Here is a 16,691-nt window from a genome sequence, read left to right on the forward strand (position 1 = left end):
ACCTGCCTTCAGGTCATTGCTTCTAGAAACATCTCCAGTAAAAGGAACTAGGGACTTCCACTTTCATGTGTCTTCTGATACAAAACAAAGAAAGCTTGAAAAACTGTTCCAGTTCAAAGGAAACTAAAGGCGCACAGCAACTAAATGCAGTGCTAGAGCAAATAAAAGTGCATCATAAAGCACATTATTGGAAAGTAGATGAAATCTGAATAAACTGTAGATGACGTCAGGAGCTGGCAAACTACAGCCTGTGGCCAAAATCAGGCTACTGCCTGTTGTAAATAAAGGTTTATTGACACACAGCCACGCCCATTTGTATGTGTACTGTCTGTGGCTGCTTTCAACCCACAATAGCAAAGTGAGTAGTTGTGACGTTGTATGTCCTGCAAAGGCTAAAATATTTATTGTCTGGCCCTTTATAGAAACTTTCCCAAATCTTAGATTAGATCATTTTGTTTCAACATTAATTTTCTTGATTTTGTTGATTTTACTGTAGTGACAGAAGAGAGCATCCTTGTTTTCAGAAAGTAAACTTACTTAGAAAATGAAGTATTTATAAACATATATATACACATATATATGTACATAGTTTACATATATGTACTTGTTGTAATAAATATTAGAGCTACTTTTATTAGATGATTTAATCAATGAGAGCACAATTCTCAAAGTTTTTTTGCCTTCATGCTGTTAATATATGCAATACATTCATTACATAAGCTTTTCAAGCTTTGTGAAATTGGTGTTCCTGAAGAGTGCAGGCCAGTTATGTTGTAAGTCCTTCATTTGGGGTTTGTCTGAAGCTTCTTAATTATTAGATTCGGGATATACATCTTTGACATGAACACCACGAAAGTGATGTTGTGTTCTCTTCAGTGTTTTGTATCAGAAGGCACACAAATGTGGAACTCTGCAGTTCCTTTTAGAGATGCTTCCAGAAGCAATGATCTGAGGGTAGGTGTGCTTTTTGCTGCTGGGGTGTCATTGCTCTCTGCTCTCTCAGTGGACAGACAGAGCATAGGCTCTCGCAGTGGATAGAACTAGGAGATGATATATCCATGCACGTAATTGACTATCAATGCATTTGTAATACTTGGAAAGGTCTCCTGAAGATTTTGATACTCCCTGCCTCTAATTGAGAATTATTAAAATAAAGACACCTAAAAACAAAATGTCTCCAAACTTATAAACTATTATTGTCCAGTATGTTAATCCTAAATCATTGAAGTGTTCAAGAAGGAGGAAAGATACAGATTAATTTTAGACGTTAAAATCTAGGGTTAACGTCTGCTTCTGCCAATATACTTGTCTAAATGGAGAAAACCTCTAAGTCTAGAACAACTAAACTGTGGTTTAGAGTATTAACATTATTTTTTAATATACATTCATGAGCTCGCTTGCAAATCCTCAAAGGCCAGAAACAACTGGACTCCAGTGCTGGAGCTGCATTTGTTCTTGGGGCATCTGCCAATCTTGATGCCCTAGAACCCGAGTTACTTTTGCCCACTGATAGGAAGGAAGGGAGGGAGGGAGGGAGGGAGGGGAGAAAGAATCAGCATAAACTGAAAACTAGAGGATTAAATTCTCAAAGACATTACACTAGCTATCAAAATTATAACCATGTAATAAAAATATTACAAGTATACATATATGTTAAAATGTTTGTGAAACAATTTACTTAAATTTATTACATTATATTTCTTAAATATATGTACGGAAATCAAAGTACAGAAAGTTTGAAGAATGAACAAGAGACATCAAAAAATACCTGGCATATATGAAAAAGAACTAGAATCTCTCAAAAAGAAAAACACAGTAGTTAAAATTAGAATCTCAGTGGATGGGCTATAGCTCGGTACTGTCAGATTAAAAGGTTTATGTGTACAGCAGTCCTTTGCTGTTCAATGAAAATGGTAAATTTGATAGCAGGTCCAAGAGGTAGAGAGAAATTACACAAACAGGTAACCCAGACTCAGATAGTTCCTGCCTCTATGGTACCAGCTCCTCTCCCTCAACTCATGCCTGTAGTTTTATGGGAGGTGTCTTCTGATCAGCAGTTGGAAGAGGCAAAACCCCATGCCTGGTTCATGTTTAGGTCAGCTTGATGTGTCGCTACAAGCCAGAAATGCATGGCTGCCGTATTACAGACCATCTAGTGGTGACCATAAAGGACAGCAGTGAGGGGAGTAGTCCCAGTGGGCAGATTTCTGAGCAGTGCTTTTGGCCATTCACTATGAGCAAAGTTAGGAGCCTATGTTATAGACTTAAAGACAGTGGCAAATGGCTAGGCTGGTTGTCAGGGTCCTGAAAGGAGCAAGATTGGAAAATTGGAGATACAGGCATCTGGGAAAGATGGTTAAACTCAAGGGAGTAGAGACACATAGCAGGTAAATCCCTGGGTTTCAATGTTAATGCCCACCAGAGAGCACCCACCAGAGAGGACAATCTCAACTACCAAGGTGACAAGATAACTCTTCTTTTGGATGTGAGCCGGGCTCTGTTCAGTCACCCTACTGCTGGCACAAGTCACCCTACTGCTGGCACCATGGGCCCCTATACGGAGCCACCACAGTGGCAGGAATGGAGATCATGCATGAGCTAGGCAGTATGAGGTCTCTGTCACCAAGGCTGACCTGGCCTCCGCAGAAAGTGATGTTGAGCCCTCCAAAGAGCACCATTCCTGAAAGCAAGCAAATAACCAGCCGGTGGCAAGTTGATTATCTTGGCCCTTTCCACCGTGCAGTGCCAAGGGCACTGCCGCATCCTTATTGGAAGTGACATCTAGTCCAGATGTGGTTCGCCTTCCACACTGACAGTGTCTTCTCCGGCATCACATTCCAAGAACATCTAAAATATCTGATGTTGATAAAAATCCTACAGAACACTGCCTAGTCTGTTATATACAAAAGGAGATGTGACACTGGGTACGTGACCACATGATCCATTGATTTTAAGCTATTCCATTGATTCTAAATCCTTACCTGTGAGTACCCAGCCTAATAGAATGGTGGCATGTCCTAGTCAAGGCTCAGCTAGGGTGCCAGCTTCGGGACAACAACTTGCCAATCGGGATGCTTCCCTCCAAGAGGTGGAGCGTTTACTGAACCAAACCACAACTAATGTGAAGCTGTGTCCTCAACAGCTAGAAGACAGGAGCGTGAGAACAGAGCATCATTGGATACCGTCCCCATAACTCCAACAGATACCTTTCCAGATTTTTTTGCTTTTCTCTTAAGGTGGTAAGAACATCACTCATTCTCTAGTTTCTACAGGTTAAGCTCTGAGTAATGATCCACAACTGATAAGGACCCAGATGTTTCACAGCACTGTAAAATCAAAGTTACATGCCCTGGAAGAAAGAGCCCAGTGAAAGTCAACTAGGCTTAATAAGAAATTGTTCAGCAAGATAGCAGCAATCATCTTCCAAATTTTGGATAAATAATCTTTAACACATGTCGTAGAAGGAATGTCTTCGAGGAGGGGCTGTACAGCATGAGAAGAAAAGATGGGGTGGGCAAGATGATCATCCTCAAATATTGGACTTTCAGGTGGAAGAGTTTTGTTTATTGCTTCCAAAAGCAAAATTGATTGAAGGTTAGAGAAGGCCAGTTTTGACTCAACCCAGAGAGGATCTTCTAAACTGTCTAGACCAGGCCTATCCAATAGAAATAGAAGGTGAGTCACACATGTAATATTAAATTTTCTAGTAGCCACTGTAAAAAAGTGACAAAGGAAAACAGATGAAATTAATTTTAACATATTTTATTCAGCCCAGTCCAAAGTGTTATCCGTTCAACAATGTCAACGATATCAAAAAATATTAATGAGATATTTTACATTGTTTTCTTCATATTAAGTCTCTGAAATCCCATGTGGATTCTATACTCACAGCACATCTCAGTCTGGACCTTCCAAGTGTTCACCAGCCGGCCACCTGTGCCCAGTGTGTATTACACAGCAGTGGTCTGGACTGTCTCAGAGACCAAGAGAGTCCTGTCAATCAGGTATCATTGGAACCAAGTTAGATAACCACTCATTAAGGACGTTTAGAGGAATGTACTGGTTATGAAAGGGACAGTTTCCTGGTCTCTCCTCCCCACTTACCTCATCTCCACTTTATGTAGCAAAAACAGGAAGAACAGAACCCCACCTAACAGCATGCATCTTCTCTGCCCCCATCCACCCAAATTATGGCAGTGAGGGCTGATATGCCTTCTGGGAAGGATTAGCAATTTTCCAGGAGTCTCCTAGCTTCCAATGAGTTTGGAGGATTTTAAAAACAACCTGCAATCAACTCTGCATTGAAAAGCAGGGAAACAAAAGCATCTATTGACTTTTGACAGCTCATGAGGAGTAAGTACGGTTGACCCTTGAACAACACAGGTTTGAACTACACGGGTCCACTTATACGTAGATTTTTTTTTCAATAAAGAGATTGGAAAAATTTTTAGAGATTTTTCAACAATTTGAAAAAACTTGCAGATGAATCACACGTAGCCTAGAAATATTGACAAAAATAAGAAAAGTTATGAATGCATAAAATATACATATGTACTAGTTTGTCCTTATATAGGTGTAAGGTAAGTGATATTTAGGATAAAATTAATAATATGTTAGTTTTCTTACTATTTTATGACTACGCTTTCAAAGAATTACATCAGTGTACAATATGTCCCTCTCGCCTAAGATATTGGAGATACTGCATATCAGTCTATTATCAGAGGTGTTTTTTTTTTAAGTATAACAATATTTCCAATACTGTATTATGAATGTGACTGTAATACTCCATGCTATAAAAGTTTTATAATGATTCATTCATTAGGATATAGGCTAGTCTACTGTGAAGCAATCAGATCGATTACACTAGGCAACCATAAAGCAATCACATTGCTGCTTCTTCAGATCAATGCAATTGTTATACCTATAAATAAATATGAATTTTTTCACATTAGCTTTTAATTTTTGAGGTCTAGTGTTAGTAATATGTATAACATCTACAGTGTTTTGTGTCATATTAGACAATGTTGATGTAGGTACTGAGAGACAATTCATCTTGTAAACAGATGACATAAACTTACGGTATTGATAAACACAGTACTTTACTAAAAATGTATTTTCTCTTCCCTAAGTAACATCTTCTTTTCTCTAGATTCCTCTATTGTAGATACATAATATATATAAACATACAAAATACATATTAACTGTTTCTGTTATCGATAAGGCTTCTGGTCAGCTGTAGGCTATTAGTAGTTAACTTGGGGAAATCTAAAGTTATATGTGGATTTTCAACTGCACTGGCGGGGGGTGCTGGCACCCCTAACCTCCAAGTTGTTCAAGGGTCAACTGTACCTCTTTTTAAGCAAATGCTATGCCTGGGTATCCCCTCACTTGCGAACCACTGATAACACTGCAATTGGAGGAAGATGGAGGCTTGCCTTTTTGACGGAGTTGATAACCTTGGGTAATCTGATCATTTTTTAAGGTCCAGCAAAGTAATAACACTCCTGTGATTTTGTTGCTTCTCTAAGAAAAGGAAGTTTTCAGAACCCAGTGGAAAAGACAGTGTAATTTTATCTAAATATGTAAAGACAAGCTAAAACCAGGGTGGAAATTTTCTTCATTTAAGTGATGGACAATGTTCTCCTGGGTCAGTCGAGACAGTGGGAAACCAGTTCTTCCAACATCTTTTCAAGAAACGAGTGAACTTGTAATCAAGACAGTATGGTACTGGCACAAAAACAGAAATATAGATCAATGGAACAGGATAGAAAGCCCAGAGATAATCCCACGCATATATGGTCACCTTATCTTTGATAAAGGAGGCAAGAATATACAATGGAGAAAAGACAGCCTCTTCAATAAGTGGTGCTGGGAAAACTGGACAGCTACATGTAAATGAATGAAATTAGAATACTTCCTAACACCATACACAAAAATAAACTCAAAATGCATTAAAGACCTAAATGTAAGGCCAGATACTATAAAACTCTTAGAGGAAAACATAGGCAGAGCACACTTTGACATAAATCACGGCAAGATCCTTTTTGACGCACCTCCTAGAGAAATGGAAATATAAACAAATGGGACCTAATGAAACTTAAAAGCTTTTGCACAGCAAAGGAAACCATTAAAAAGATGAAAAGACAACCCTCAGAATGGGAGAAAAATTTTGCAAATGAAGCAACTGAAAGGATTAATCTCCAAAATATACAAGCAGCTCATGCAGCTCAATATCAAAAAACAAGCAACCCAATCCTAAAATGGGCAGAAGACCTAAATAGACATTTCTCCAAAGAAAATATACAGATTGCCAACAAACACATGAAAGGATGCTCAACGTCACTAATCATTAGAGAAATGCAAATCAAAAGTACAATGAGGTATCATCTCACACCAGTCAGAATGGCCATCATCAAAAAATCTACAAAGAATAAATGCTGGAGAGGGTGTGGAGAAAAGGCAACCCTCTTGCACTGTTGGTGGGAATGTAAATTGATACAGCCGCTATGGAGAACAGTATGCAGGTTCCTTAAAAAACTAAAAATAGAACCACCATATGACCCAGCAATCCCACTACTGGGTATATACCCTGAGAAAACCGTAATTCAAAAAGAGTCATGTACCCCAATGTTCATTACAGCACTATTTACAATAGCCAGGACATGGAAGCAACCTAAGTGTCCATCGACAGATGAATGGATAAAGAAGATGTGGCACGTATATACAATGGAATATTACTCAGCCATAAAAAGAAATGAAATTGAGTTATTTGCAGTGAGGTGGATGGACCTAGAGTCTGTCATACAGAGTGAAGTAAGTCAGAAAGAGAAAAACAAATACCGTATGCTAACACATATATATGGAACCTAAAAAAAAATGGTTCTGAAGAACCTAGGGGCAGGAAAGGAATAAAGACACACATGTAGAGAATGGACTTGAGGACACGGGGAGGGGGAAGGGTAAGATGGGATGAAGTGAGAGAGTGGCATGGACATATATACACTACCAAATGTAAAAACGATGGCTAGTGGGAAGCAGCCGCATAGCACAGGGAGATCAGCTCGGTGCTTTGTGTCCACCTAGAGGGGTGGGATAGGGAGGGTGGGAGGGAGACACAAGAAGGAGGGGATATGGGGACATATGTATATGTATAGCTGATTCACTTTGTTATAAAGCAGAAACTAACAACATTGTAAAGCAATTATACTCCAATAAAGATGTTAAAAAGAATTTTTTTTAATAAAAAAGAGTGGATATATGTAAAAAACAAAAAACAAAAAATGAGTGAACTTCACTTATCACGTGTGTGCATCCACCTGACCAAAGCGTGTAAACCCTGGATGTGAATCACAAGATTTCTCCTGGGTGGAGCTGTAGGCAAAGGTTTCATTCTGAATAAAAGAGGAACCAGGCCATTTTCCACGTGAGTCACATGATGGGAGGAATTGCCAAAAATCAGTTTTGACTTAATAATATTCTCCTAATTGTATGCCAGTGCCTAGATGCTAAGAAGAGCCACTCAGGACAACCGGCAAAATGCCCCACGTGTAGTAATCCATATGGTGATAAAAACCCATTTTCAGGTATCCCATGTCAGTTAAATAACAATTTAAAAACTGGAGTAGGTTGTTTGTGAGGTTGGGTGGTGAGTGATGTCAAAGGAGAATGGTCCAAGAACTTCCAAATCCATCTGGCAGCCTTAAGCCGATTGGATGCCTTCCTGTAAAATCTAGATTTCCAGCGAACTGCTACACAGGTTTCTGAGCCCACGTCCCCATAAAACACAAAGAACATGGATGGAAATATGGGAGCAGCCGCTTGCGTCTTGCCAGAGACACTTTGATGGGACTGATTTCAAAAGGGCAGGAGGCTTTTGTGTTCCACCCTGTCTTCCAGGATGCAGGTTATCTCGGCTCAGCGGTTGTTTTGATGCTGCACCTGATGTCTTCCCTGTGCCCAGAGCTGCTGCTCTCGATGTGGGATCCCCTGCAGGGAAGCGTTTCTTCACGTCCGCTCACGCCCTCCTCGGGGCAGCCTGGGGCTCCAACCAGGGCAGCCAGACACACAGGGTCCACACTGAATGGCCTGAAGCACGTGGTTTAGGCAGAGCCAGACGTCTGCGTGATTCTTACCCCTCCCCTTGCTGTCACTCGGTCTTCTAATTGTCTGAAAAATGCTGCTGTAATTCACCTGGTGGGCAGGGCCATTCCTGTCGCTCCAGGCTTTGTGGATATCAGGCCACTATCACTCACTCCTGGCTGAAAACATAGTCTCCTAGAGAAATAAACCTTATCCAAAGGCTGGAGAAAGTGCCCTTAGATACTAGATATTCTTGACAAAGAGAAGTTTTGTTTTCTTAGTTTTTAATTTTTTTGATCAGCCCTTGAGATGTCAGTCCTTTTGTCATAGAAGTGGAATGGATGAGTTTACTAAGACTTGGCAAGATAGAAAATCTGTGGCGAATTTAGAGCTGAATCCCTAATAATTAGGGAAAAAAATTAAAAGACCCAGCCAAGGTGTAATTCTAGGGGGGACAGGGTGGGGGGCAGTGGTCATATACCTGAATTCATAAGTTTGGAAGACCAAATCCAAATGTAGGCTAAATTTAAAAATTAAATTAAATTAAAATATAATAATAAAAATTTTTAAATTTTAATTAATAATAATAAAATTAAAAATAACAATTTAAAAAAATAAAAATAATTTTTTTAATCGCAAAAAATAAAATAGACAAAACCAAATCGAATTACCCTGGATGTTTGCGAAGAGAGGTCACCTGCACTGTCAGCACAGGGAGTGCCAGCTGGGGGCCGACTGAGGACATGCCCCCCTCCCCCCGGGGGTGCAGCAGCCGTGGCTACAGGTCCAAGTCCTGGTCAGGCTGTCAGCACCAACAGGCAGGCAGCATTGGCCCTGCACATTCAAGTGTGCATGGCCCGGCCTTTGACTGCAACCCAGGGTGTGAAAGCACTCTGCTCTCATCAGGAAATTAACTCCAAGTGCTCGGCTATCCAGGTTTCATCATATTTTCAGTTGTGAAAAATCATATTCATAGAGGGGGCCCCGAAAGCCCTGATTCTCAAAGTGTGTTCCCTGGGCCACAAGTTGGGCATCACCTAGGAACCCCAGTCCAGACATACTAAATGGAAACCCGCCCTCAGCCAGCCCTGCAGGTGATCCTCTGCAAGGAAAGCCAGGGAGGTGTCTCCGAGGACTTGCAGTCTTCGTTCTAGACCCTCGCTCTACCCTCGTGCTGGCCCTGCCCTTGAGGAGACACCCTGAAGAGGAGCCTTGGGACACAGCTTTTGTGTTTCCTGTCAAACTAGGGGGAAGGCAGCACTCACATCACCAAGTAACGTTCCTACATGAGACCCCTCGCAAGTGAGAAATTCCGCCAGGCCTCTGCGTCCGGAGAGGGAGGCTGGTGGATCCTGTGATCCCAAAACCACCACACCTGCCATTTCGCCTTGGCCCACGGGGAGCTCAGAGCTGTGCCCGTGTGACGCTGGGTTTTCTTCCTAAACTTGCTCTTTCTCTCCCTCTATTTACCGCCCACACACCCTGATTTGTTTTACTTAATGCTCTTTATCCTGAATGAATTTCTCTAAATGCCCTCCATATTTTTTTCTAGAAGAAGTGGGGAATCCATTAGTAAATTAATATTATTCATGAAAATGAATAGTCTTCTCTGATGGTGATGTTTCCTCAATGGATAAAGGAAGCCTTCGTGAAATTTTCCAAAGGACCACTTGCTAAATTTCTTGACCCCGACATTTGGCCTCACGTCCACCATGGCAGCTTTTCCTGGGAGCCAGGCGTGAACGTGGAAAACAACAGCCGGGATTTGTGATCCTCTGTCCTTTTGTCATCAGAAGGGGAAGACACTCTAGCTCTCAGAATTGATGTTAACTTTTGCCTTTAGTGTTTTTATATATTTAGTGTTTGACTAAGGTTTGTTATTTTGGTCTAGCACACTGCCATGTTCTCCGTATACATTGTTTAATTCCCACAAAACTATGGGGCTGACCTCTGTGTCTCCATTTTGTAAATGGTAAGAGCGTGGCTTCAGTGAGCCTAAGGTCACACAGCAGTGATGGAGCTGGTCATCTCAACTGTCACACTGTCCCAGAGGAAGGAGACCAAAGGGTTGGCCAGAGTCATTCTGAGGCCACAAATGATGACGACTGATTCGACAGGAAGTTTCAGAGAGAAAACTGAGATATCTTGAAATCCTTAGTATCAAATGTTCAGATTAAGGCAGCAGATGTAAACACCCCAAGAATTTCTTATCCACGTGATCCAGTCATTTTTCTCATCATTTCTTTCTAAAGAAGTCATCTCAGATGTATGCGGCTAAAGATTCTGGGAATGATAATATTTACCACTACATTATTTAGAAAATTACAATGGCATTTCCAAAGGAAGCAAATATATTGTTAAGAATGGCTTAAGCAAAAGGCTCTGTTCTCATACTTGTGCTGTATTTTGGCTGAACGGGGCAAGCTCTTCTTCCTTTGGAGATGCGTCTTGGGGTGAAGAACACAGGCAAGGACTAACATTAATTAATGGTCTCAAAGTTCCAAAGGATGCTTCCGTGCTCGGCCCCTGGGGGTCACGGGGGCAGGCTTGCTCCTGGTGTGGACAGAGCACCCTGCCCTGCAGTGGGGATGGCTGCCCCCATGAAGAGCTGGCTTTTGGGCGTGGGGACGTTGGCTCTCGCCACTGTCCAGCACCACCACGTCGGCCCTGATGATCAGCGTTCTGCTTCCTAGTTTATATAGTGATGCAGAAAAGTCACAGTGTCTCCCAGTCACTGAAACACGCCTCTAACAGCCATGGCTGGTTTTCACTCCAACTTCCAAAACCAGCTTTGGGCGCACAAGTCTTCACGGTTTTAGAAAAACAGCCTCCAACACCTGGTGAGTCCCCGGCGTGCTTTCCCATTTACCCCCCCTGCCCCAGAACCCTGATCTCCCACCACGTTCCAGACGTCTGAGAAGTTACGTGCTCATTATTTGTTGTACGCTTCTCTAACTGAAATCATTCTTTGGTGTTTCAAATCCAGCTTCAAGTGGTAAGAAAGATGATTAGAAAAAGAAACCCATTGCCTTCAACATTTCTAAGAGAAGAATCACTTTTGCTTGAAGTGCTACCCCTAACTGTCTTAGTTGACCTGCCTTAAAGCTAGCCGACCATGACCGAGGGGGTCTCACAGCGGCGCTCACAACGCCCCCTGCTGCCCGGACCTTCCCAGCCATGCAGTCGTGCTCTGCTGGGAGGCTGTCCACCCCAGTCACGCTGTCACTGCTGTCACCCTGGGCTTAGCTGCGGACCCTGGTCTACCCCATCTCCGTCTTCCCTAATCTCCCCCTCCACAGCACGGCAGAGACCAGTCTACACGTTTTAATACAACTTGCCAAGAGTGTAAGGATGTGGTAGAAAAATGCATTGAAGTGAGTGACTTTTCCTGGTGTCAAACAACTGTCAAGGCTGCAAAGAACAGAGAGCTTGATTTGGGGTCTTAAGAATTGCAATTCAGGAGACACAGATTAGGCTAAATCCCCAAGAGTGTTCTGGGGAAGAAAAAGAGTCAGGGGTTTACAAAGACAAAAGCCACAAGGTTGTTGAAGTTGCCTGGACAGAGTGGTGACTGACAATGACACAAACCAGGAAATACTTGTCCTTAAGGAATCACAAGTTATTTTAGGGTAAGGGCCTGATAAGTATCTGGAGCAGGGCAATGAGTGGTCAAAAGGTCACACTGGTGAAAATGGAGGTCCTTTCAGAGAGTCACCAAGTCGTTACGGGACAGACACACACTCCCCAGTCCTCCTGGGCTGTCTGCCCATCACACCGGGGGTCTCGGCCTGTGCACCCTCGTCTGAGCCAGAAACAGCTTCCCCCTCTGATAGCACAGGAGAGAGAGGGGCGCCCTTTGGAGTGAGAACTCTATTTTTCCATCTAAGAGTGTCATGATGCTGGGTGAGTGTGTTTCTGGGGGGACATTTGCAGAATAGAGCTGGTGTTCTGAAAGGAGTTCCGAGGGAGTCATGCACCCCTTTCCCTGTCTCCAGGGGTCCACTTTCTATGGAGCTTGGCTAAAACCAACCTTAATAGTGTCCGCCCAAGTCACCACAACCGGGCTCCTGGTACGGCACCCTTCCTCCCTTTCTCTCTGTGACCTACTAATCCTTCATTTATAAGAGAAACCAGACCCCAATGACAGAACAAAAACTGTTCCCAGACACCAGCACTGGTCATGACCAAGGCCCTCAGCCTCCCTGTGCCTCTTTTCTGCCAGGGGAGTGGAAGATTTCTTGGAGAAATTAGTCATTCAATTAACTTCAAAATATATTTAGAAACTTTGGCATTTACAAACCCATCCTGTAATTAAGAACACAAAAAAACTGAAGGTTTTTCCATTGTTAAAAAGCATCAGTGTAGACTAACTGAATTGTTATGTTGTCATTTTCTGTGTCCAGTTTGGTGTAGACAAAAATTAAGAGGGGCACTAAATGCTCAGTTTGTTTTCTAACATCATAATAGGATTGTGAATTTTAACAGACTAAATATCCTTAATGTCAATCCCTGAAAAGGAATTTGCAGCCCTTTAAAAATTGAGAATGAAAAAGGCCCAAGTTTAGAAATGCATCTCCTCAGCATTTCAAAGAAAAGAACCAGCATTTTCGTCTAACTGACTAAGTCTTTCTACCAGGAAGAGGATTTTGTTTCTTTCAAGTTTGAAGTGTAAACCTTAACCGCTCTGGCATCGTCCAAATTTAAAATGAGTTTAAATTCAAATACATTATCACATACTAACATATATATGGATGTGTGTCTATACACCAAAGCACCAGATCACCCACTAAAAGTTCAAGCATAGCAGAAATAAGTCACCAAAACTCACCTCACTTGTCTTCTTCCTTCCCTACATGTTCTCTCCCTTTCCCATGCACCCCTGCTGTCTGTCCCACAAAGCACAGCCGCATGGGCACCCTCTCTGGACAGAAGCCCTCTCAGGGGTTGGGGTGCAGGGATGGGTCAGCACGCGGGGCAGGGGAGGGGCTCGTTCTGGAGCGCAGCCGCAAGGTCCCATCCCGACCAGCCCACCCAGCTTCCCTCCTGGGCCCAGTTGAGGCCACTGCCTGAGCTTCACTTTAAGGATGGCTAAAAGGTTCCCGTGTGGACCCAGGCTTTGAACCAGGGTCCAGGCATGGGCTGCAGGGTCTCTGCAGGTCAGCAAATGCATGCAACCATGGGAGCAGGGCCCGTGACTTCCCTCCGCATCCTAAGGGGACACAGGTGTGGAGCACCTAGGCCCAGGCCAGCCGTGCCCCCGTACCTTCCCGCCACCAGGAGGATCAACCCTCAGCCCTGCTCCCCACCCAGTCCTCTCTACGGGGGGAGACCCGAGGCTGGTCCAGGACCCTCTGGGTTCCTCGTACCCCACCTACTCCTGAGTCAAGCCTGAATCTGGTCTTCAGACCCTCCCTGTAGGAAGTCTGAGCCCAGGGTCCCACGAAGGCCCCTCCTCAAGGCCACCGGGCCACCCTCCCCGGCACCACCCGAGGATCACACCATCTCTCTCCCCTCTCCGTCCTCCACACCCCACTCCCCTACTCGGACCTATTTCCCTCTCTTCGATGCTTAGTTTGTTTTCAACCCCACTGCCCCTCTCCACCTCCTCTTCTTTTTCTTTCTCCATTTCCTTCTGAGCTGAAACCAAATTTTGTAAAATTCAGCCTACAAGGCCCTTTCCTTGAAACCACTGTCTCCCCCCCCCCACTGATAAAGGGAAGCCGAGGCTGCGACGTGAGGGTTTCCCCGGCCTCTTGGCCCGCGAGCGGTCCCTGGTCAGCGCCTGGAGCCCTGCCTCTTGTGCAGGGGTCACCGCCGGACGAGCAGCGGCCTTGACTCCACCGGCCTCAGACTCACGCTTTGAGCCAAGCCATGTTCCGAGCAACTTGGGTTCTGCCTTCTGTAGTTTCTGAAGGAAAAGCAAGGCTATGGAGCTGGTCCCCACACTCCTCCAAGGAGGCGCCTCCACGGGGCTGCGCTGCTTCCCCTTGAACCTGCTCCGAAGCCTTCCTGCAGGGCCGCCAGCACTAATTAGCATTCATTATGCTAATGAATGCCTGCCAAATTCACTCCTAACGCCTCAAAATGCAGGACGGCTGGTCTGGTTAGAAGGAAATTTTAGAGTTGCATTTGGGCTTCTGTAAATCACTGGATTTAAGCTCCTTGGACAAGCAGTTAAGTTTGCTAAGTTCATACATTTCTGGCGGCTAAAATGCCCTACTTTCCCTTTTGCCTTAAAAAAATGTTAACCAATGCCCTGAAGAAGCAAAGACAGAAAGCATCATCGTTACCCAGCCGTTCCCCCCATCCTTATCAACGGCTCTCAGCTAAGGGCCCCCCAGAGTCTCAGGACAGCATCTTTATTTACTAAAACCTCCTGTTTCCTGGGATTTCTCCGAACGCCACATCAGCTCAAGGCAAAACATCTCTAAAGCTGCTTTGCTTCTGAGCTCGCTCAGCTGTGTCGGTGGTGAGATTGGTGGCGGGCTCTTGTTTTCCGGGGTTCTGCACAGGCCGCTCCCTCCGCAGTTGCAGAGCAGCAGGCCCGCCTCTAGCCTCTGTTCCCCGGGCAGGTGGGGGCCCCTGGAGGCCTGGCACCCACGGAGGGAAACCAGGCCGTGCACCAGCTGGCACTTCCTCCGCTCACACCTCCTTCCTCAGTCCTTGGTCCAGAATGACCCTGCTTTTCTCTCCCAGCCTCTCCTCCCTCACGTCTCCCGCCGCCCAAGAAACCACCTGGAAGAAACCCAGGTTCTCCCAGTGGCTAAATAAACAAGAAGCTCGTGACTCATCACGGGATGAGGCGGCTGGAGGATGGAGTGAACCCACTGCCAAACCCATGACGGGAACCCTGACTCAGAGCGGGAAGCGGGAAGCGGGAAGCGGGAGCCGGCATGGATGGGGCGGGAGCCGGCATGGATGGGGCGGGAGCCGGCATGGATGGGGCGGGAGCCGGCATGGATGGGGCGAGCGCTGAGTGGGACGGTGCGCGTGCGCGCGTGCGCAGTCAAGCCACTCGCGATGGCTGATCTCGTGCTCTCTGCACCTGTGCTTGCCCACCCCTGCTCCGCCTGCAGCTACTCACAGAAACGTGCCCGGCCCCCGCCCCGCGGCTGGTTCTAACACTCCACCTGCTACTTCACTAAAGGGAAACTCTACCCCGGAGACGCTTGTTAAGCTGAGGGATGTGCCCCCCCACCCCCCGCCCCGCGGATGGTTTCCATGGTAACTGAGGAGGCCGCCCGACATCAATCCTCGTATAAATGGCAGCCTTCTCGTCCCCCGAGCAGGGAAGGTTACTGCCATCCATGGTGGAGTGTCGCTCCAGGACCTTAGTGTGGGATGTGTAAGGCCCCCAGTCCAATAAACAGTTGATGTCCTTGTTGCTGTCTCTGGGCTCGTTCTTCGGCCTGGCGGCCAGGCAATTACAAGCCTGCAGGGCTGCGGGCTGCGGCCCAACAGCGTGAGAGAGGCTGTGTGTGGGTCAGTGAGTGCGTGTGAGAGGGCGTGTGTGTAGGAGTATGTGAATGTGTTAGCCTGTGTGTGAGCATGAGGAAGTGTGTGTGTGTGTGTGTGACTGAGAAACTAAGTCTGTGTGTGAGCTTGTGTGTACAGGTACGTGTAAGCAAATGTGTATGTGTGAGAAACGGTGTGTATGTGGGACTGTCTTCGTGTGTGTTCCTATGTACCTCTGTGTATGTGTTACCTGCACACACATGCTTCTATTTCCCTGATTCCCCTTTGCCTTCCCCAAACTGCTTTCTCAGGAATAGGCCTTGAAACAAGCTTCCTCGACTGGCTCCTGACTTAAGTCAATGCTACAGAAGCGGGGCCGAGATGACAACCAATCGATCACCACCCCCTCCCTACCCCTGCTCCTTGGCCAACCTGGGCTGAGTGGATTCTGAGGCTTCACAAAGCCTCCTTCGTCAGCACATCCCACCTACTTGCATCCTTAGGGGTGATTCTGTGGCGACTCAGAAGCTGATAAAGGTCTCAGGCTCTGTTTCAGTTGTGTGGCGCTGTCGGTTCTGCCCGGTTCATAAGGAGAAGCAAGACTTCATGCAGCAGCTGGGCAAGCTCGCCGTTCCTCATGACGTTTCTCACCCACTGTGATAATAAGGGGGAGAGACAGCACATTAAAAGGAGAAGAGGGGTAACTAGAAACCCAACCTCAACCAGGAAAGAAGCATCAGGTGAGGCTTTACTGAATGCTTTACAAGTTGAGACCATTCACTCCTGCAGAGAAGCCTGTGGGTCCTGTACTGTTTTACAGCCTGAGGAAATTGCCCCCCACCCCAAGGAGCTTGACCTTACACGGTGGGAATGGTGCAGCCCAGATCCTAAACTCCCTCTGATTCTAACCCATTCTTTCCGCAATACCAAGTGGATACCAATACCAAATATTTTAAAAGGTATTAGAAAACATAAACCTTGTCTTTTTTATACATTTTACAGGAAGAACCATCTTTGGAGCTGGGAAGAGCCTGAGATTGTCTGAGAAGGTAGCCTTGGACAGTGAAAGCCCTTATGAGACCTTTGACCCGGAACCCTAACCTCGCCTGCATTAGATGCTCGGCAGGGGAGCAGATCATAAAGCAAATCCAAAGAAA

The sequence above is a fragment of the Balaenoptera musculus genome, chromosome 7, assembly GCF_009873245.2.
Source record: "Balaenoptera musculus isolate JJ_BM4_2016_0621 chromosome 7, mBalMus1.pri.v3, whole genome shotgun sequence".
Classification (NCBI taxonomy): Eukaryota; Metazoa; Chordata; class Mammalia; order Artiodactyla; family Balaenopteridae; genus Balaenoptera; species Balaenoptera musculus.